The following is a 23,638-nucleotide window of genomic DNA, read 5'->3' as shown; positions in this document are numbered from 1 at the left end:
TGCTGTATTTCCATGAGATGATGGAGAAAGTCAGCATCAGGCACTGAACCAGAGAATGGGGACAGCTTCCTGATGCCTGATGACAATGTTGCGTGTACCTGAGGATGTTCCTCAGCTGCTCTGTTGTTCAGTTCCCTGCCTGTGGTGTGGAAATGTTAATGGAACCTGTGTTAGGATGACTGTGAGGTTAAAACTAAGTAAACCCGAATCCTGAAGAAAATAGCTGCTATTTCCTAAGCACCACTGATGTAAGCATTACTTCCCAAGTCTGTGGAAGAGTAAGACCTACTGCCAATATAAACACTCTAATTCCCAAATGGTTCAACCCTGTATTTTTGACTCCCCAAATTCTGTCCTTGACTCCTTCAGCCCTCCCACCACTACTAGACAAAGTCTCTTTTGTGCACCATTCTGCACAAGTGAGGAAATACAAAACACAGGGCCCTTCCATTCTTGATGAAAGCCCCCTTGGTCAAGCCTGAAAATCAGATCACTAGAGGTCTCTCCTTGCCACCTGATTTATTTCCTCACATGTGACATGGTCATAATAATAATATCAACCTCAGATTCTACAATACTTAACTCCATTTGTGGTGGTTGTGACAAAAAATATTGTTGGCTTTTTTATCCATCCTTTAAATGTGAAACAATTCATGTGCAAAAGTAACATAGTTGAAGCTCCTGTTATATCTCCAACCAGCTGACATGTTTCCTGTTCCCAACTAATGTTTCTTCAGTCAGTGCTTCTCCATGCCTGTCCCTGCCCTAGCTGCTCTGTGGGATGACTTATGTATAACTGAACACTCTCCTCGACCACCTCAAGGCTAACACATTGGAGAAACAAAGTGATGTGTCCATCAGGGTTGTGAGCTTGCAAGGATCAACCCAATAGTTGATTCAAATGGAGAATGAATGGGGAAGGCCCATGCTGCAGAGTCAATTCTGTGTTGACTTGAAGTTGTCAGGATTTACTATTTCAATTCTCCATGAAACCCAGTCATCACTAATCCCAGGGATTACAACCAAACTGTCAGTGTGAGGGAATGTGGAAATGACTGAAATGTGGATGCTCTTGAGCCTCCCTGGGGTTCTCTCCATGGCTGGCACACTCAGCAGTACACAGGAAACACAGCAGAGCAGCCAAAGATTCACAGACCCACCTGGCCTAAGAGAACTGACCTGGCTATTGGAGATGCTGAGTGGATCTCCATCAGCTTGCCCAAAGCCAACATAAACTGATAGTGACCAGGGATGTGTGTGGACTCCCAGCCCCAAGAAAGTGTCACTTGGTGCCAGGGGCACTTCATTCCCTTTGTGACATCAGGCCCTGGAGAGCTACAGCTACAACCACATCCATACCTGAGCTTCTTTAGTTTTGGGGTGTAGAGATTAAAAACACAGTGAGACTTTTGAGGTCAAATTAGGAATATTTAGTGTCCAGCTGGTGACTGCCCTCTCAGAGCAAGTCTCGAGAAGCCAGCAGAGAGTTGCAGGTGCAGAGAGTTTGTAAAGGCAAAACCTACTTTTTATCAGTCATTTAATTACATGTGCAGAATTGTGCAAGCAAGACTCAGACATACAGAAGGGAGAAGCACTTAGCCAATCAGCCAGTTTCTTTGTAACCTTATTGAAAAATGTAATGATTTAATTATTTGATTGTTCCAAGTCAGGGTCAAACATGGTGCCATTGACCTTGGTGCCACCTGTGTTATCTTGTGGTTGCATCCAGGACAAGACAGGAGAAACCATAGTCTGGTGGCCTTGGCCATTATCAAGCAAGCAGAGGTACAGAAGCCAGAAATGGGAGGAGGGCAAGATGGCAGAATAGGAAGGGAGCACATCGATAGTCTGGGAAAAGACAGTTTAATAAAAGTGGAGATACTGCAGGTTCAAGGAAGAGTTAGGGAAGAAACAGCAGAGTAAACTCTTCTGGAACTACTGGTTCATGGGGACCTATATGGAGGGCACCGGTGCCCATGGCTCAGAACCCAAGCCATAGAATCTATGCACCTGTACTGAAAAGGAAGCTGTGTAGAATTACTTCCCTTCTGAATCAGAGAGAGAGAGAGAGAGAGATGTATTATGCCTAACCTGGGTGTGTCACATTTGACACACCCTTAACCCTGAAGAACCAAACAGAGCTCTCTGGCCACACCCATCAGAAGCCTCTAAGGATCCATCAAATAGCAGACAGTCCATTTAATAGAGTCATAGTAGAATGAGAAAAAAATTCCACAGCGAGGAAAGAAGAAACCAATGAATATCTCCACAAAGCCAAGCAACAAATGCAGAAACCAAGGAAACAACAACAAGGAAGACATTATGACACCCCCAAATGAACAAGACACCCCAATACAAGATTATGAAGATGATGAGATAGAAGAAATGCAAGATATGGATTTCAAAAAAATTATGATAAGAACATGTAGAAGTTTTCAAAAACAAAGTCTTGAACTGCAGAAATCCTTACCGGACAGGATAGAAAATCTCTCTTGTGAAAAGGAAATCTTAAGCAGGAATCAAAATGAAATGCAAGAACTAGTAGAACAGGAAATTGTGATAGTGAAGAGAAATTGAAATGAAATGAAGAATTCAATAGATCAAATGAAAAACACATTAGAGAGCCTTAAAAACAGAGTCAGTGATGCAGAAGAGGGAATATCAGACTTAGAAGACAGAGCACAGGAAAACATACAGCCAAACCAAAGAAAAGAAGAGGAAATTAGAAATCTAAAAAATATTGTTGGGAATCTACAGGGTACTATTAAATAAAACCCAACATTTGAGTTCTAGGAGTTCCTGAAGGCATGGAAAGAGAGAAAGCATTAGAAGGCCTTTTTATTGAGATACTAGCAGAGAACTTCCTGGGTTTGGAGAAGGACAGAGACATCTTAGTACAGGAAGCTCATAGAACCCCTAGAAAACATGACCAAAAGAGATCCTCACCACGACACGTAATTAAACTCACCACAGTGAAACATAAAGAAAAGATTTTAAAATGTGCAATAGGGTAGTATCAGATTACTCTCAGAGGATCTCCAATCAGACTCACAGCAGACTTCTCATCAGAAACACTACAGGCTAGGAGGGAATGGCGAGACATAGCCCTAGTACTAAGAGAGAACAACTGCCAGCCCAGAATATTATATCCTGCAAAGCTATCATTTGTGAATGAAGGTGAAATAAAGACTTTTCATAGCAAACAGAAATTGAAAGAATTGGTCGCCACTGTTCCAGCCCTACAAAAGTTACTTAAAGATGTATTACACACAGAAACTCAGAATCGCAGTCATCAATATGAAAGAAGGAAGAAAACCAGAGTAAAAGATCACACGAAGTTCAAAGCATATATTAGAAAATATCTTTGGGAAAATGGCAGGGCAAAGTTACTACTTATCAATAGTCACATTGAACGTTAATTGCCTCAACTCTCCAGTTAGAAGACACAGATTGGCTGAATGGGTTAAGGAACAAAACCCATCTATTTGCTGCTTATAAGAAACACATCTTTCCAACAAACATGCAGGCAGACTGAAAGTGAAAGGCTGGAAAAAGATATTCCATGCCAATAGAAATGAAAAAAGAGTGGGCATAGCCATCATAATATCAGACAACATAAACTGTAACAGAAAAACTGTTAAGAGAGACAAAGAGGGGCACTATATAATGCTTAAGGGATCAATTCAACAGGAAGATGTAACTATTATAAATGTATATGCACCTAACTACAGGGCACTGGTTTATTTAAAAGATATGTTAAGGGACTTCAAGGGAGACTTAGACTCCAATACAATAGTACTGGGGGACTTCAATACTCCACTCTCAGAAACAGACAGATCAACCAGACAGAAGATCAACAAGGAAACAGTAGATTTAAACAACACTATAGCCCAAATGGATCTAACAGATATCTACAGAACTTTTCATCCTACACTTAAAGAATTGACATTCTTCTCAGCAGTACCTGGAACCTACTCTAGAACTGACCACATACTAGGCCATAAAGCAAGTATCAGTAAATACAAAAGAATTACAATCATATGATGCAGTTCTCAGACCACAGTGGAATGAAGTTGGAAATTAGCAATTCAAGAATCCCTAGAGCATATGCAACCACATGGAGATTGAAAAACATGCTCCTGAATGAACACTGGGTCATAGAAGAAATCAAAAAAGAAATCAAATAATTTCTGGCAGTAAATGAGGATAACAACACAACATATCAAAACGTATGGGATACAGCAAAAGCAGTGTTAAGAGGAAAGTTTATAGCAATAGGTGCCTACATCTAGAAAATGGAAAGGCACCAAATAAATGAGCTTTCAACGCATCTCAAGGATCTAGAAACGCTGCATTCATGTGCAGAAGCATGAAGCAAGACCCGTACCTTTCACCTTACACAAAAATACACACAAAATGGATTAAAGACCTAAATCTATGACCCAACACCATCAAATTATTAGAGAACATTGGAGAAAACCTCCGAGATATAGAAACAGGCAAAGACCGAAGATGCTTGGAAAAGACCCTGGAAGCACAGTCAGTCAAAGCCAAAATAAACATGTGGGATTGCATAAATTGAGAAGTTTCTGTACTGCAAAAGAAACAGTCAGGAGAGTGAAGAGGCAACCGACAGAATGGGAAAAATATTTGCAAACTATGCAACAGATAAAGGGTTAATAACCAGAATCTACAAAGAGATCAAGAAACTCCACAAAAACAAAACCAACAACCCACTTAAGAGATGGGCCAAGGACCTCAATAGACATTTTGCAAAGGAGGAAATACCAATGGCCAAATGGCCAACAGGCACATGAAAAAATGTTCAGGATCACTAGCCATCAGGGACATGCAAATCAAAACCACAATTAGGTTTCACTTCACCCCGGTTCGATTGGCTCACATACAGAAATCTAGCAACAACAGATGCTGGTGAGGATGTGAGGAAAAAGGGACACTAACCCACTGTTGGTGGGAGTGCAAACTGGTTAAGCCACTATGAAAGTCAGTCTGGAGATTCCTCAGAAACCTGAATATAACCTTACCATTCAACCCAGCCATACCACTCCCTGGAATTTACCCAAAGGAAATTAAAATGGCAAAAAAAGCAGTCTGCACCTTAATGTTTATTGCAGCTTAATTCCCAATAGCTATGACCTGGAACCAACTCAAATGCCAATCAATAGTAGACTGGATAAAGAAATTATGGGACATGTACTCTACAGAATACTATACAACAGTCAAAAACAATGAAATCTGGTCATTTGCAACAAAATGGAGGAATCTGGAAACCATCATGCTGAGTAAATTAAGCCAGACCTAGATGTACAAATATCTTATGTTCTCCCTGATCAGTAACAACTACTGAGCAACAAGAAGGAAACCTTTTGAAATGAAATGGGCACTTCAAGAAAGAATGACATGAGCAGCCCTTGTCCTGACTGTTGATGTACGACTTAATACTTTATCCCTTTTAGTACTTTTTTGTTCTACTTAACACTATTGGTTGAACTCTGTAATCAACACACAATAATTCTTAGGTATTTTAATTTAACTGAAAAGTGATCTCTGTTAAATATAAGAGTGGGAATAAGAGAGGGAGGAGAGGTACAATTTGGGACATGCTCAAGCTGACTTGCCACAAATGGTAGAGTTATAAAAGTGCCAGGGAGAGGAGGCAAGATGGCGGAATAGGAAGGGAGCACACTGATAATCCGGGGAGAGATAGTTTAATAAAAGTGGAGATACTGCAGGTTCAAGGAAGAGTAGGGGAGGAAACAGCAGAAGAAACTCTTCTGGAACGCGTGATTCACAGTGGACCTGTGTGGAGAGCGTTTGAGCCCACAGTTCGGGACACCAGCAGCAGACTCAACACACCAGCACTGGAACGCGAGGTGAGCCGAACCTCAATAGCCCGAGACACCGGCAGGCAAGCGGAGAGAGGAGACTAGAGGGAACGACCCCCAGGGAGGGGAAAATCTCACCAGGCTAACTGGAAGAGAGAGAGAGAGAAAAAAAAGGTGACTGGTACGGACACGGGTTTCTCTCTCTCCGCTCACCTCTCAAGGGCGAGCAAGACAAAGAGTAGGCGCCATCTTGGACATACATCATAAGCAGAATGACCTCAGGTCTGCACCGGCCCAGAGCCTAGCAGAAAAACCTGACTCTGGGCGGGGCGAATTAACAGGAGATTAGGACCTAGTAAATTTGTGGTGCTACTGAACTGAGACTGTGAAAAGAGACGGTGGGGGAGAGAACTCACGGAATTCACGTGAGCACTCTCCAGAGATGCTACAATTCCATAACTTTGGCAACCCAGTGGGAAACTGAAGGAGAATTTGAGCCCACTCTGAGGGCCGAACAGATTCCCTGTGTGGTCCTTGGGAAAGAGCTTCTGATCTCTGGCTCCTGTGGGTATATCATTTGCCTGCTAACTACCTCCAACTTCGTTCAGCTGTGCGGAATTACTTCCCTTTTGAATCAAAAAAAGAAAGAGAGAGAGAGAGAGATTTACCACGCCTAACCTGGGAGTGTTACCTTTGGCACACCAAACAGAGCTCTCAGCCCACACCCATCTCAAGCCTTAAGGCTCCATCAAAAACAGTCCACTTAATCTAGAGTCATAGTATAACAAGAAAAAGCACCACAGTGAAGAAACCAAATATCTCCAATATGCCAAATAACAAACGCAAAAACTGAGGTAATAAAAACAAGGAAGTCACCATGACGCCCTCAAATGAAAAAGACACCCCAATTCAAGATTATGAAGATGATGAGATAGAAGAAATGCAAGAAGCAGATCTCAAAAAATTGATAAGAACATTAAGAAGTTCTCAAAAACAAATTCTTGAACTACAGAAATCCTTAATGGACAAGATAGAAAATCTCTCTCGTGAAAATGAAATATTAAGGAGGAATCAAAATGAAACTAAACAACTAGTACAACAGGAAACTGTGATAGTGACGAGAAATCATAATGAAGTGAAGAATTCAATAGATCAAATGAAAAACACAATAGAGAGCCTTAAAAACAGAATGGGTGAAGCAGAAGAGAGAATATCAGACTTAGAAGACAGAGAACAGGAAAGGATACAGTCAGACCAAAGAAAAGAAGAGGAAATCAGAAATCTAAAACATATTGTCAGGAATCTTCAGGATACAATTAAAAAAACCAACATTCAGGTTCTAGGAGTTCCTGAAGGCATGGAGAGAGAGAAAGGATTAGAAGGCCTTTTTAGTGAGGTATTAGCAGAAAATTTCCCAGGTTTGGAGAAGGACAGAGAAATCCTAGTACAGGAAGCTCACAGAACCCCTAATAAACACGACCAAAAGAGATCCTCACCACGACACATTGTAATTAAACTCTCCACAGTGAAACATAAAGAAAAGATCCTAAAATGTGCAAGAGAGAAAAGACAGATTACTCTCAGAGGATCTCCAATCAGACTCACAGCAGACTTCTCATCAGAAACACTACAGGCTAGGAGGGAATGGCGAGACATAGCCCTAGTACTAAGAGAGAACAACTGCCAGCCCAGAATATTATATCCTGCAAAGCTATCATTTGTGAATGAAGGTGAAATAAAGACTTTTCATAGCAAACAGAAATTGAAAGAATTGGTCGCCACTCGTCCAGCCCTGCAACAGATGCTTAAAGATGTGTTACACACAGAAACACAGAAACACGGTCATCAATATGAAAGAAGATAAAGGAAGGAAACCTCACAGCAAAAGATCACAGGGAATTCAAAGCATATATTAGAACTTATCTTTGGCAAATGGCAGGGCAAAGTTACCACTTTTCATTAGTCACATTGAACGTTAATGGCCTGAACTGTCCAGTTAAAAGACACAGATTGGCTGATTGGGTTAAGGAACAAAACCCATCTATTTGCTGCTTACAAGAAACACATCTTTCCAACAAAGATCCATAGAGACTGAAAGTGAAAGGCTGGACAAAGATATACCATGCCAACAGAAATGAAAAAAGAGCAGGCGTAGCCATCTTAATATCAGACAAAATAAACTTTACCACAAAAACTGTTAAGAGAGACAAAGAGGGGCACTATATATATGATTAAGCGATCAATACAACAAGAAGATATAACAATTATCAATGTATATGCACCTAACTACAGGGCACCAGTTTATCTAAAAGATTTGATAACGGACTTAAAGGGAGACTTAGACTCCAATACAATAGTACTGGGAGACTTAATAACCAGAATCTACAAAGAAATAAAGAAACTCCACAAAAACAAAACCAACAACCCACTTAAGAGATGGGCCAAGGACCTCAATAGACATTTTTCAAAAGAGGAAATCCAAATGGCCAACAGGCACATGAAAAAATGTTCAAGGTCATTAGCAATCAGGGAAATGCAAATCAAAACAACAATGAGGTTTCACCTCACCCTGGTTGGAATGGCTCACATACAGAAATCTACCAACAACAGATGCTGGCGAGGATGTGGGGAAAAAGGGACACTAACCCACTGTTGGTGGGAATGCAAACTGGTCAAGCCACTATGGAAGTCAGTCTGGAGATTCCTCAGAAACCTGAAGATAACCCTACCGTTCGACCCAGCCATCCCACTCCTTGGAATTTACCCAAAGGAATTTAAATTGGCAAACAAAAAAGCGGTCTGCACCCTAATGTTTATTGCAGCTCAATTCACAATAGCCAAGACCTGGAACCAACCTAAATGCCCATCAATGGTAGACTGGATAAAGAAATTATGGGATATGTACTCTTTAGAATACTATACCGCAGTAAGAAACAATGAAATCCAGTCATTTGCAACAAAATGGAGGAATCTGGAACACATCATGCTGAGTGAAATAAGCCAGTCCCAAAGGGACACATACCATATGTTCTCCCTGATTGGTGACAACTGACTGAACACCAAAAAGGAAACCTGTTGAAGTGAAATGGACACTATGAGAAATGGTCACTTGATCCGCATAGCCCTGACTGTTAATGAACAACTTAATACATTATCCCTCTTAGTAGTTTTTTGTCTGCTCTACTTAATATGACTGGTTTAATTCTGTAATTATCACACAGTTATTCTTAAGTGTTGAAAATTAACTGAAATGTGATCCCTGTTAAACATAAGAGTGGGAATAAGAGAGGGAAGAGATGTACAATTTGGGACATGCTCAAGCTGACTTGCCCCAAATGGTAGAGTTAGAAACATACCAGGGGACTCCAATTTAATCCCATCAAGGTGGCATGTACCAATGCCATCTCACCAGTCCAAGTGATCAATTTCAGTTCACAATTGATCATAATGAAAGGACTAAGAGTCAAAGGAAGCACATAAACAAATCTAGTACCTGCTAATGCTAACTGATAGAATAAATAAAGGGGAGAGTGATCCAACATGGGAAGCAAGATACACAGCAGACTCATAGAATTGCAGATGTCCTAAACAGCACTCTGGCCTCAGAATCAGCCCTAAAGGCATTCTGATCTGGCTGAAAAGCCCATGAGAGTATTTCAGGCATGGAAAGCCAAGACACTCTGGCAAAAAAAAAAAAAACCCTAAATGAAAGATCTCTGTGAGTGAGATCCCAGTGGAAACAACAGGTCTTCAAAGAAGGAGGTACCTTTCTCTGAAGGGAGGAGAGAACCTCCACTTTGACTATGACCTTGTCTAAACAAGATAAGAGTCAGAGAACTCAAAAGGCTTCCATAGCCTTGGAAACTCATGACTGGAGCATAGGGAGATTACTGATGCCATAGACAGGAGTGTCAATTTGTAAAGTCAACAACAGGAGTCACTGTGCACTTACTCCTCATGTAGGATCTCTGTCCTTAATGTGCTGTACATTGAGACTTAATGCTATAATGAGTACTCAAACAGTATATTTCGCTTTGTGTTCCTATGGGGGTGCAAACTGTTGAAATCTTTACTTAATGTATACTAAACTGATCTTCTGTAAAAAAAAAAAAGAAGAAATTATCAACTCCCAACTTGACTCTCACTGGGATTAAACATGACAATAGGTCTGATCTGATTTCTTCATCATTTAAAAAATCATCTATTATTTTTCACTTTATGTTTGTGTGGGAGCAAACTGTTGAAATCTTTACTTAATGTATGCTAAACTGATCTTCTGTATATAAAGAGAATTGAAAATGAATCCTCATGTGAATGGAAGGGGAGAGGGAGTGGGAAAGGGGAGGGATGCGGGTGGGAGAGATGATATGGGGGGGGAAGCCATTGTAATCCATAAGCCGTACTTTGGAAATTTATATTCATTTAATAAATTTTTTAAAAAAGTGCCAGGGAATTCCAATTCCATCCCGTCAAGGTGGAATGTACCAATGCCATCTCACTAGTCCAAGTGATCAATTTCAGTTCACAATTGATCACACTGATAGGTCTAAGAGTCAAAGGGATCACATAAACAAGACTAGTGTCTCCTAATACTAACTGATAGAATAAAAAAGGGAAGAGAACGATCCAACATGGGAAGTGGGATACACAGCAGACTCATAGAATGGCAGATGTCCTAAACAGCACTCTGGCCTCAGGATTAGCCCTTAAGGCATTCGGATCTGGCTGAAGAGCCCATGAGAGTATTTTAGGTATGGAAAGCCAAGACACTCTGGCAAAATAAAGGACCTAAATGAAAGATCTCTGTGAGTGAGATCCCAGTAGAAAGAACGGGCCATCAAAGAAGGAGGTACCTTTCTATGAAGGGAAGAGTGAACTTCCACTTTGACTATGACCTTGTCTAAATAAGATAGAAGTCGGCCAACTCAAAAGGCTTCCAAAGGCTTGGCAACTCATGACAAGAGCCTAGGGAGATTACTGATGCCATAAACAAGAGTGTCAATTTGTTAAGGCAACAACAAGAGTCACTGTGCACTTACTCCTCATGTAGGATCTCTGTCCTTCATGTGTGGTTCAATGTGAATTCATGCTATAACTAGTACTCAAACAGTAGTTTACACTTTGTGTTTCTGTGTGGATGCCAACTGTTGAAATTGTTACTTAATATATACTAAATTGATCTTCTGTATATAAAGATAGTTGAAAATGAATCTTGATGTAAATGGAATGGAAGAGGGAGTAGGAGTTGGGAGGGTTGTGGGCAGGAGAAGTTAAGGGGGGTGGGGAGAAGCCATTGTAATCCATAAGCTGTACTTTGGAAATTTATATTTGCTAAATAAAAGTTACAAAAAAGAAGCCAGAAATGGGCCAGTTACAAATTAACATTTACTCTTATGATGAACAGGCCCTGATTATAGAACACCCAAGCCAAATAACTTATACTCTATAACCACCTGGGTGTGCTACAGCTTGAAGACAGTTTACACTTTTGGGTCACCTGTCACACTCTTGCCCCAACCACTTCCAATCCCCACAGCTTCTTCTTGAGAGCACTCCTCACATTGCAAGGATCTGTTGTGGAAGATTTCCCTCTGGGATCCTCAGGAAGCCCTGTGTTGTTCCAGATACTTCTGGGGGATATGGGCTGAGCTGTTCCCCAGTCAGGAGGTGAGGCAACAGGAAGTGGCAGCAGGAGGTTCCCCGATGCTTCTCATAGAAAAAAAGTATTATGGAGAGATACAGAGAGACAGGTAGACAGAACTCCCATCCACTGGTTTCTTCCTAAATGCCCACAGTGACTCTGCCGGGTGAAGCCAGGACCTGGGAACTTAATCCAGCTCTCCTGTGTGGGTGGCAGGCAATTAATCAGCCATCACCACTGCCTCCCTGGGACTGCATCAGCAGGACGCTGGAGTCAGCAGCTGCAGCCTGGAAGGGAACTCAGGTATTCCAATGTGGGACTCTCGGCTACAGGCCTGCTCCCAACAGTGCACTTCTGCTGAGTGCCTTCTGTTTCCAGGCACCCTGTAGAGTGCCTGCACTCCTCTTATGCATGGCACCATGAAGGAGTGAATTCTTTCCATGAGAACTTCAGGTCGGAAAAGCATTAGTACAATTTTTTTCTGTGTATAGTCACATAAAAATAGCAATAACCATAGAAACTTTCTCTTGGGTGCACTTACAAGTTCACTGATTGAAAATGGCAAATTTTATTAGACATGTATTCATTCCTTAATTATTAGATAATACTAGTTTTTATATTCTGGAAATCACCTGATCATACAGCTTGATATTTGATTGCACCACTCCTGCAATTAAATGCTATCATCACTCTCTGATCACCAGGAATGGCATGACTTCTTCATTTGTGGGAAGAAAATTTGACAAGACATCCACCACCGAGACAACATGGTCAAAAAAGATATAAACTCTGGAGCAAATATTTAGGACATTCACTTCCTGTGTATCTGAAACTCTATTTCTGGTGAACACCAAATCTCCATGTCCATCCCCAGCTCAGAGCAAGATCCCTCTTCTGTTTCTATGAGATTGGCAGCTGGAATACCACCTGTGCATCTAAGTAGAATCACAGAGGACTGGTCCTCCTTTGACTGCCTTATTTCACTGAGAACAACCCAGCATCCCGATTCTGGACGAATCGCAAGAAGAATTGAAACTGGGATGGAAACATCTATATGCTGCCATGTTTTCTGCAGCACTATCCCTACCAACTGAGACATGGAAACAAGTTCGGCATCCACTGACGGATGAAGGAATAAACAAACGGTGGTGCATGGACACAGTGGATCATCCTCCTCCTTTCAGAGGAGGAAATCTTGTCCTGCAGGAAATGTAAATATGTGTGAAAGTAGCTGGAACACTTGGATGGGACAAGATGGAGAGCTCCATATAACCTATCACTCACACAGATGAAAGTGAAATCTGAGCAGAGGACACATTCTTCAACACTCTTAGAAGGCCACACTGAGAGGCAGATTGGATTAAGTGCAAATCTCAACAACAGCCTGATGGGAGTCTGGCTAGATTGCTCTCCTCACTTTCTCCCAGGTTCCTCAAATGCAGGCGGAGTTGAAGTAACTCCGAAAAGGAAAACCATGGGTGAATCCCTGTATCTCTCCAAAAAATGAGAAATGGTGTTAAGAAGAGGGTTATACCCATTTGTGTAGTTCCTCACTTTTCACTGACAAAGCTATGCTAATGTCTCTGCTAAGGGATAACCTTGAAAATTACTATATTTCTGCACAAAAGAACCAGAAAGATGGTGTTCTCCAAGGAATGAGAGGAAAATCTCTAGTATCCCTTTCACATACTATTTCCCCTCATGGGTATTCTTGTCTGTGGAACTGCACAACAGCATGGGGAATAAACACCACTGAGAAGAACATGTACGAAGGTCAGGAGAACTGTGCAAATCAGAGAGCTAAGGGGACAAACAGAGTCTACACAGCTTAGCTCTGAAACGGCCTTCATACAGGAATGATCAGAGACTCCATCTCCTCTAACCATCACTAAACCCAGAAAGACAAATACTCTTCAAATTATAGCTAAGAAGTTCTCAGCAGAGGAAGAAATACATGAAAAACACAAGCTGGAAACGTTGGGCCTGAACGTACATCATTCATATCAAAAGGTAATGGATGTCTGGGCTGGCCTTAGCTCAGTGGTTCCTTCATCTACTGAAAATGTAACAGATGGAATCAAGTCCAGAGTGCAGGAAAAAGTGAAAATATCAAGTTATATGCCAATCAACAGAAAGGTACAAGTTGAAGAACAATGAGAAAGGGAAGAAGCTTGAACCTAAATGAATAGAGCCTCAGAGATGTGTGAACCATAGCAAGAGCCCTAACTCATAGGAGCCTGGAGGGGGTAGGAGGGTGGTGAAGTACAAAATATTAAAAGGAACAGAATGGCCAGGAACATCACCCTTTTAGGAATACAGATCCAAGGACTCAGAAGCATCTCAGGGACATGTGAACAATCCACAAGAAGAGAAAAAGAGAACTCTTGAAATCAGAGCCAATGGCATGTGCATACCCACATGAGCAGGGATGACTTCTCATCAGAAAACACAAACACCACAGGATACTAGAACCCTGTTCACCGCGTTTGGAAAGATAAGACCGCCCCAGGATTCTCCAGGGAAAAACATACCATGTAAGTTCCAAGCCTTCTATGCAGAAAAACTAGGATGGTGGAGATGAAGGAATACTAAGAGCAGTCATCAGAAGACCACTTGCTATCAAAACGGCACCAAGTGGATGGAATTCTTCTGGCTGAAGTGAAATCTTGTCCAGGGAATTCTGGGACATCAGGACTAATGAAGAGCAGGAGACACATGAAGTATATCACTGCTGGCTGTGTTTCCCCCGATAAATTCTCTAAACAGTGTCTGTAGAACCCAAAACAGAAAGCACAGACTCACAGGGTGGTGCTCCATTTATACAAAGGTCACACAGAGGGGGACAATCAAAACAGAGCATGGGTCAAAGAATCAGTGTGGCTGTAAAGTTTCATTACTCTGCTGAACTGGAGAGAAGGAACTCTAATTAGACAGGGAAAGCAACAGGACCCACAGTACTATTCCCGGAACAACTGAAACACAGAGACACTCAAGAAAAGCTGGATTGGGGCTGCTGTCAAGGAGCAATGTGCAATTTCCCACCATGCGGCACTTTCATGCCATATGGGTGCCAGTTCCAGTCCCACATGCTCTACTTCTGATCCAGCTCCCTGCTAATGTGCCTGGGACAGCAGCAGAGGATGGCTCAAGTCCCTGGGCCACTGTAATAGTGGGAGAGCCAGGGGAAGCTCCTCACTTTCTCCTGACCTGCCCTGACGGTTGTGGCCATTTGGGGAGGGAATCAGCTGATGGAGGATCATTCTCTCTAATTTTGCCATTCAAATAAAAAAAATCTTTAAAAAGGGGCCGGGGAGATGGATCACCTCGGGATCTAGATGATGGGAATGGAGCAGTGACAAGATTCACAAATAGGTCTTTGTGGAAATCCATGTTGGCTTCCTCCCTGAGAACTGGCAGGAATGGGATCTCAATCATGTGGTCAGGATGTGTCTTCCAGCCTGCCTGGCCTCAGTCCAAGCTGCCAGCCCCACAGGCTCTGATGGGCACCTGCATTTCTGCTCTGAGGGTGCTCTGCTCAGTGTTTCCAGGACAAGGGAAGGAGGATACACACAGGGTGACACCAATGCTGCCACCTCCTGCAGGACCCGCCCGTCAGGAGATTGCTCCTCAGCAATCACTCACCTGCAGGGTGGGGAATGGGAAACGAGTCCAGCACAGCACCTGAGAGCTGAGGCCCTGGAAAAGCATTGAGGGGGCCCCCACACTACCAACACCTCATGGTGCTCCAGCCACATACCCTCTGCCCTCAGCTAGAAACTGGGGAGACACATGAGTCTGGAGGGGACCGGCGGCAGCCTTTGCCGGTACCACTTCCTCCCATGTCATCTGCAGATGTGCCACTACTGAGGTTCCACAGATGCAGCATTTTGGCCTTAGCACTTCTGAGGGACAGTGGCTGAAAGCTGTTTGGGACATCTACTGTTGTAGAGAGAATCTCGCTGTTTAAGAAACACTTTGGGAAGTAAATTTTGCCCCCCTCACCTGATCGCAGCAATGGGGGTTGACCACTAACCAAAAGGGATCCCATGCCCACATTGGGGTCACACTGCTGCCTCAAGCCATGGACCAATCGGAAGATGGCCAAAGTATCATAGGTATTACAAACCCTGCGTCAGACAGTCCTTTTTGATCCTGAGCAAACTGAGTGGCATTTTGGCACTGCTTTACTCTGTCTGTGGGCCTCAGACATGGCATGTCCTCCAGCACAGGGAGCACTGCCAAGAACAGGATGCCACCACCTCCTGAGCCAGGTCACCTGATCATCATGGAAATCTGAAAGCACTGGGGTGGTGGTCGGTGTGCGGCGGGCATATGTGTGCGCAGTGCTGTGGTGCAGCAGGCTCAGCCACTGCCTGCAACACCAGCATCCCATTTGAGTGCTGGGTTGAGTCCCAGCTGCTGCACTTCCAGTCCAGCAGCCTGCCACTGTACCTGGGAGGGCAGCAGAACATGGCTCAAGGACTTGGACCTTTGGAAGACTCTGATGAAGTTCCAGGGCCCTGTCTGTAAGTGACTATGCCAGCTGTGGTGGCCATTTCACGGTGAAATCAGCAGATGGAAGCTTGCTTTTTTTCTCACTTCCCAACTCGACCTTTCACACAAAATACATTTGTAACGGAAAGCAAAAGCACTTTGGGAGGTGAGGCTGAGGTAGTCCAGGTACACAGCAGTACACAGCCTTCTGGCCTTTTCCCTTCTGCAGCACCTGTTCCAAGCACTCTTGCTCCTAAAGACCAACCAGCCATGGGAGGCAGAGGAAGCAAGCCTGCAAAGTACATCATCCCATCATCCAGGATATGGACACTGTACCCCCGATACTCCACAGGAGGAAGCCATGGACATCTCTCCCCCATCTTCCCCAGTGGGGGGTAGCAATGGACACATCACCCCCATATTTCCCTGAACTGAGAGAGATACAGACAAATTATCCTCCTATGCTCCCCGAACAAGTGAAGTCATGACACCACACCACCCTATGATCCAACACGTGAGGAGGTCATGGGCACCACACTCCCCTACTCTCTCCCTCAGGAGGAGCCCATGGACACCACACCACCCTATGCTCTCCCACATGAGGTGCCAATGGACGCCACACCCCATATGCTTCCCCATGGAAGGAAGCTCTGGACTCCGTACTACACTGTGCTCCTGCACTGGAGGTGGCCAGGGACACCACACCCCCATACACTCCTCCACGGGGCATGAGAAAAGCAAAAATCACCACTCTATGAGCCCAGAATAGGGACAGTCAAGTCCCTATGCTCCCCACAGAAGGATGCCATGGACACTTCACCCTGCTCTGTTCCATCACGGACAACAGAAATGTCAACTGCACCTCCTGCCCTCTGTCTCCCTCCTGCTGTTCCCAGGGGCAGTTTTGTGACTGTTCTTCCCACCTTTCCTTGCATCTTCATACCCAGTTTCTCAGCACCTATGGATATAGATCCTCCCGCGTGACCCTTCCTCCCTCCCCTCCAGGACAAGCACAACTCTGCCCCTGGCCAGCTCCTTTCATGGCCTCCAACTGGCTCCCCACAAGATAACATTCACTTATTTAATATTAAACACCATATTCTTTCTTTTTCTTTCGTGTCTGTGCTCTCTAGGTCCAGTGGGAGAAATGCTGGCTTGTGTGAGTGCTGACAGGAGGTCAGATCCTAGGGGAAAATGTTCCTATGGTGCAAGTAACAAGGGCTGGAGACCAGAGTGAGTCAATGGCCATAATGACTGCCTCCTGAGCAGAAAAGCTGTGGCTGAGGTGCTGGCACTGTGGTGTAGTGGGTGAAGCCATGGCCTGCAGTGCTGGCAAGCTTATGGGCCAGGTTGAAGCCCAGCTGCTCCACATCTGATCCAGCTCTCTGCTATGGCCTGGGAAAGCAGTAAAAGATGGCCCAAGTCCATAGGCCCCTGCACCCATGTGGGAGAGTGGGAAGAAGCTCCTGGCTCCTGACTTTGGATCAATGCAGCACTGGCCATTCCGGCCAATTGGAGAGTGAACCAGCAAATATATGACTTCTCTCTCTCGCTCTCTCGCTCTATCTCTATCTCTATCTCTATCTCTATCTCTATCTCTATCTCTCTGCCTCTCCTTTCTCCCTGTGGAATCAGGCATTCATGTAAATAAAATCTTTAAGAAAAAAAAGAAAATCTGTGGCTGAACTTTAGGAATGGGGCCCAAGATCTAGTTAGCTCAGGACAGGAAGAGACAGGAAGTTTCAACCTTGCTGTGGCAGCAGCCACTTCTCACTTCCTCTCTGAGCTGTGGTCGGCTGGATCACACCTTGCACACACCAGCAATCTACACTCCACACATGCACACTTTATCTTTTAGGGAAATCTCCTACACTGACATCTCAAGCAGAGAGCATGCACCCAGCATCAACACTCACAGGCTAGGAAGAATAGAGGAAGAAAACACATCACTCCACAATAACCAAGGACAACAGTAATTCTAGGATGTCACTTATTCCTGGGTGATCTGATTGCCAACATGGGGGGAAGTCCTCACTCCATCTCTTCCATTCTGATCTGGAAAGGGGAAGGGAAGAGACTATTTTCATGAGAAACAAGCTAAGTTACAGTCCCATTTTTTAAAGAAGGATTGATTGTACATGTGAGCTAAAAGATGTAAAAGTGTATCAAAAGTCACTCCCAACCACACCACAAGACAAAACTTAACACCTGAATTCACCAACTCATCTTGTATCCCACAGAAAAGTGAGGTCACTGGCAAAACACACCTCCAGAAATTGCCTTGATTGGCAGAGGCAGAGAATCCCAGCTTAACTGAGCACAGCCCTATGCTGGAGCTCAAACGTAGGTAGGAAACACAGACTGTAATAGGGCAATTCCTGGGGGCACAGTGTTGACACACTTCAGAGGTTAAAGCTCCAGGAACAGGGCTATCTTTTCTAAAATAAGAGCTAATGAAGATTTTAAAGACTTATTTTCATTTTACTTGTAGAGAGAGCAGCACAAAGAGAAGGAGATAGCCAGACACAGATCTTCCTTCCTATGGCCCACGTCCCACACACCAGCAAAACCCTGTTGCTACCACCTCGAATGCTATCTTCCTCCTTCTTGCTCTCTCTCACACAAATCAAACCCCCAACTGAGCTGCATCACCTGGAAATCTCTAGGAAATACCTATTCCCACATACATGCCAGTACAGGTGCATCCCTAAATAGCTGGCATGGACTCCTCAGGATGTCAATCTCATCAAACCCAAGTCGCATCTGAAGTACCTGTTGAGGCAGAACTGGTTTGCCATCTGCTTGGGACACCCCCATTCCATATGGAGTTCCTGAGACAGAGTCCCACTGTTGCTTCTGATCCAGCTTCCTGCACACTTGTATCCTAGGGGGCCCCAGTGATGACCCCAGTGCTTGGGTTCCTGACACTCATGTGAGAGCACAGGATGGAGTTTCTGGCTTCAGTCAGGCCCAGCCCCACCTCTGTATTTGGGAAGTGAAGCAGCAGTCAGAAGTTCTTCATGTTTCTCTCTCTCTCTCTCTCTCTCTCTCTCTCTCTCTTTTTCTGTGCATGTGTTTTTGTGTACATTTTTTAAGAAACAAACCACCACCCCTGAGCTTCTCATCTCCTCCTCCTTTTGGGAGGATTCTGACCATGACAGTTTTCAGAAGGAAAATGTGTAATGTCATATATTCTGCATTACTCAGCAAATATGGAGCCAGGGTTATGTGAATGGCTTAGTGGTCAAGTCTGGATTTAACCCCTGCTCTGAATACTTATGCCAGCTTCCTGCCTATGCAACCCTGGAAAGCAGCAGTGATGGCCCAAGTAGCTGGGGTCCTGCCACCCCAGAGGAAATCTGGATTGAGTTCCCAGGCCCTCACTTGTGTTCCCTGTCCACAGCAGGCATTTAGGTGTCATTCGGGGATGAAGCAGTAGATGGGAGCTCTATGCCTCCATCTCTTTCTCTGTCACTCATATCAAATTAAAGCAAGGCAAAAGCTTCAATGAACTCCAAGTAGTACCCATTCACATTATATAAAGTGCAGTTTTTCCCCTCTAATCATTCCAACCATGGAGGGTTACCATTGACCAAATAGGCTCACATGCCAATGTCAGGGACATGCTCCTGCCTCCTGCCCTGGAATATTGGTCGATGGCCAAATTATCACAGGACCTTAATGGCCCGCTATGGTTTCATCAGCCCTCAACCAGGAGATTCAATCTAACTCTCAAATCCCTGATTGCCAACCTGGCACTTCTCACCTTCACCTGTGCATCTCAGAACACCCACGCTTGTGGTCCAGTCCAGGTAACACAGCTAAGAATGGGACTCAGCAACTACCTGAGCCAGGGAACCAAAACCCCTAGGAAATCCAAACCGCTGGGGTGTGAGGTAGGTGTGTGGAGTTCTGGTGCCATGGGTTAAGCTGCTCCTTGTGATAGGAGCTTCCACTGGGTTGCATCCAGGCTGCTCCAATTATAATACAACTCCTGCTAACAAACCTGGGAAGGCAGCAGAAGATGGCTCAACGACTGGGGCTTCTGCCTCCCAGGTGGAAGACTCAGAGGCCTAGGCTCCTGGCTTCAGCCTGTCCCAGTGCAAGCTGTTCCAGTCTCACACCTCTCTCCCTAGCTCTGCTTTTGAAACAAAAAAGGCACTGGGTGTGAGGCTGAGTCAACCAGGAACTCAGCAGTGCACAGCCTTTTCCCTCATCTCCATGCCTTCTGAGGAACTGTCCATGAGACACCTGTACTATTCAGTACCAACCAGTCATGATCTGAAGACTGAGATCAAGACATCTGCATTGGTCATGGAAGGCACTGGAGAAAGGCAGAGTGGGAGAGGCCATGTCGCAGCCCCCTGGGCCAGGGACCCCTCTCCTGCCCCTCCCAGCTCCATCTAACTCTCTACCTCCTTGTTACTGCTGAAGGCCTTGCACAGGACACAGCTGCTTAGGTCCTTCACTGCACCCTTAGGCCCCACTGCTGCTCTCACCCCCAGTAACTTCAGCCTCTGCATTCCAAGTTAGCCTGGGACCATGGCATCTTTACATGGGATCCATGTCCCCTGTCATTGTCTGAGGGAGGCCACAGCCCTCTAGCACCTCCAAACACACACTTCAGTATCTTCCTCACTTGAACTCTCTGGCCATCAAGGAGTTTTCACACTAGTAAGCAGAGAACTCTTTTTCAAACTCAAATTGGTTCTTGCCACTCCCCTACTCAAAGTGCTCTATTGACTCTCATTTATAGCGAGAACTCTGCAAGCAACATTAAAACATCCAAAATTACCCCAAATTATTGTCCTGGACAACGTTATTTTCCAGTACACAATTAAGTCTGTCAAAACAAGCCAGAGTTTGCTTTGACCATGAGCTTGCCCATGGTGGTAAGTACAATGGTCCCAAGCCCAAATGTCAAAACTATCAAGGCAACATTTAACTTTGTTGATACGTGAAGTGGCTGACAACTTCCCTTAGATAAAAGACAGACTAACCCAACAGCATTACAGGAGAGCTGGGTCATGAGGGAAGTTCTGACACACTCCTGGGAATCCAGAAATGCACAGGTGCGCCCTTCTCTGATGAGAGAGGCTCACGGTGCTGGACTTCTCACACACATAATGACTAAAGCCAAACATCCAGTTCCTCCTGGGGTACTAGAATCTACCCATGTGCTGGGAAGATGGCACCAATGAACACCTTGAGCAATCAGGCTCTTATGAGCTTGTCTGGCAGACATCTCACTCATGTTGTGCCACCTTGTTGTGAGCCCAGGGGGGCCTCCAAAGGAATCACTGACCCTGGGAGTGTACAGGATCAGGATCTCCCAACATAAGCAGAAAATCAAGGGAAAAAAGCAGCCAGTTGACACTATCTCTGAGGAAGTACAGACATGGATCTCACTAGTTCCTGGGCACTCAGCTTTTACAATATACTCAAAGAAATTCAGGAAAGTATGCAAACAGAGTTCTGGAATTCAAAATCAGAACAATTGAAAGGCTCACCAGAGGGGCCAGTATTAGTTTTCTAGTCACCATACCTCTTTATTGCAATCTGTGTGGCATTAAAACTGGAAGCTGGACCATGGTTCTGGAGGGCAGAGCCTGAGGTCAGGAGCCTCCTGCCCTCTGCTCTATCTGCATGCTCCAGGCTAGGACCCTTCATGGTCTCTTCCTAGCTTCTGGCAGTTGCTGCAGTCCTTGGCTTGCTTGCTTTGCAGTGCATGCTTCCACTCTCTGCCTGGGTCATCCCAGAGCAGCCTTCTTCCTTCCTTGTCTAAGAGGCCACATTTCTCTGCCAATGGAAGGACAATGGCATTTAGATCAGGACCCACTCTAATACAGGATGATGTATCTTCACTGATTCTACCTGTGAATACCTTTTTTTTTTCCAAAAAAAAATGCATACACATACCCTGAGGGCTAGGACTTGAACATAGAGGACATAACTCTACCTATAATAGGCCTTTGAGGAGGCAAAAGCATCAGTGAACTTGTGGATTAGTCCCTTCAGATGACCCAGTCTAATGAATAGTTAGCAAATAAATAGAGTTCCAGAGACCTGTGGAACACTACTAAGAATACCACATAGTCACTGAGTCCCACTGAGAGATGACAGAGAGAATAGGATGGCAAGACTACATAAATTATATCCTAAGCTTCCCCCAGTGTTTTTAAAACCTGCAACCACAATATGCAAATGTTGGGTATTAGCCCTAGTCATTAAGCTAATGCTTAGGACATCTATGTCCCACATAGGAATTCTTGCATTTGATCCCCTACCTCTGTCTCTAGTTCCCGCCCATGTGCATCCTGGGAGACAGTGGTGATGGCTCAAGAAGTTGGGTGCTTTCCAGCCACATGGAAGACGTGGATCAAGTTCTCAGTTCCCAGCTTTGGCTCCTGTAGTTGTAGCAAGCATTTTAGAAGTGAACCAGCAGAGGACATCTGTTTGATTCTGTCTATGCAATTAAAAAATAACCAGGAAGTTCAATGTACCCTGGCATTATAATTTCATATCATAATAAGCTGAAGGCCAAAGAGAGACTCACAAGAGTGAAACACTATGTATAAAGGACCTGAGAGATCAACACTAGGATGCCTGCAAATTGTTCAGAAAAGTGCTGCCAGTGAGGTCGCAAAATTGGGAACTTCAAACACTGCTTCAGCTAATCCCCCCAGAAGTGTGACACTTTCTCAGAAAGTTAAACACAGGGCTTCTGTGTGGTCCAGATATTCTGCTCAGGGATATCTAAGCAGGAAAAAAAAATCTTTCCTTCATGTAACAATCTGAAGCAAATGTTCATAGTGGCAGTAGTCACAGCAGCAACAAAAGTGGAAGTGGCCCACTTTCACATGTGGAAATGTTGAAGGGCCTGTGTATTAGGATGACTGTGAGGTTAAAAATAAGTTAATTCAAAGCCTGAAAAAATTGGCTGCTATGTCATAAGAGCCATTGACATAAGTATTCACTTCCCAAGTATCCAGTAGAGTTAAGGAGACCTGAGTGCTAGTGTCCTCAGAGGAGGGTCCTCACAGGTGACAAATCAGAAAATAGGGCTTTCTCTTTCACACTGGCATGGGACTGATTCTTCACAGCTCACGAACAAAACCTATGGTCTTGAGATGTAGTGTAGGCAGAATAGCGGCTGTGTCTTCTGATGGTTTCAAGGCACTGAAATAAATGAGATTAAATGACTTCCCCAGATTTACTTCACTGATGATTCGTGAATCTTAAGGTGAATGTACAGCTGGATTCCCTAAGCATGGAGATCCCTGAACCCTGAGACCACAGATGCTACCCTGGCCATGGAACCAAGGACTGTCCTCCCACACTTTCCAAAAATCTCCTGGGGGGTTGCAAGACACAGCTGATGTCCTTGAAGATGTACATGACCCCAAATCCCAACTAACCTCATGGCTCAATATTTCAATCCCTGACCAAAATGCAAATACTTCCCTGACATGCAGCCCCGCTGAAGAATCAGGGGGTCCACACAGTGTCCATCCCACCATGGCACATGGCTCAACCTACCACTCTGCATTGAGGCATCGCTGTGGTCAGGGACCACCTGGAGTGACCAGTACACTGCTCAGTTCCCAACAGTCAGAAGCCAGGACATTCCAAACCAACTGCCCATGTGACAGGCAAC

The 23,638-nt window shown here is 44.4% G+C and overlaps 1 pseudogene; it reads right to left on the bottom strand.

Annotated features, from left to right (window-relative positions):
* The window catches only part of LOC127485381 (protein APCDD1 pseudogene), a 140,443-nt pseudogene that overhangs the window by 68,489 nt on the left and 48,316 nt on the right, over positions 1-23,638 (bottom strand).

The sequence above is a fragment of the Oryctolagus cuniculus genome, chromosome 21, assembly GCF_964237555.1.
Source record: "Oryctolagus cuniculus chromosome 21, mOryCun1.1, whole genome shotgun sequence".
NCBI classification, from domain to species: domain Eukaryota; kingdom Metazoa; phylum Chordata; class Mammalia; order Lagomorpha; family Leporidae; genus Oryctolagus; species Oryctolagus cuniculus.
Note: the sequence above shows the minus strand (reverse complement) of the source record. Positions and strands in the feature narration are given on the sequence as shown.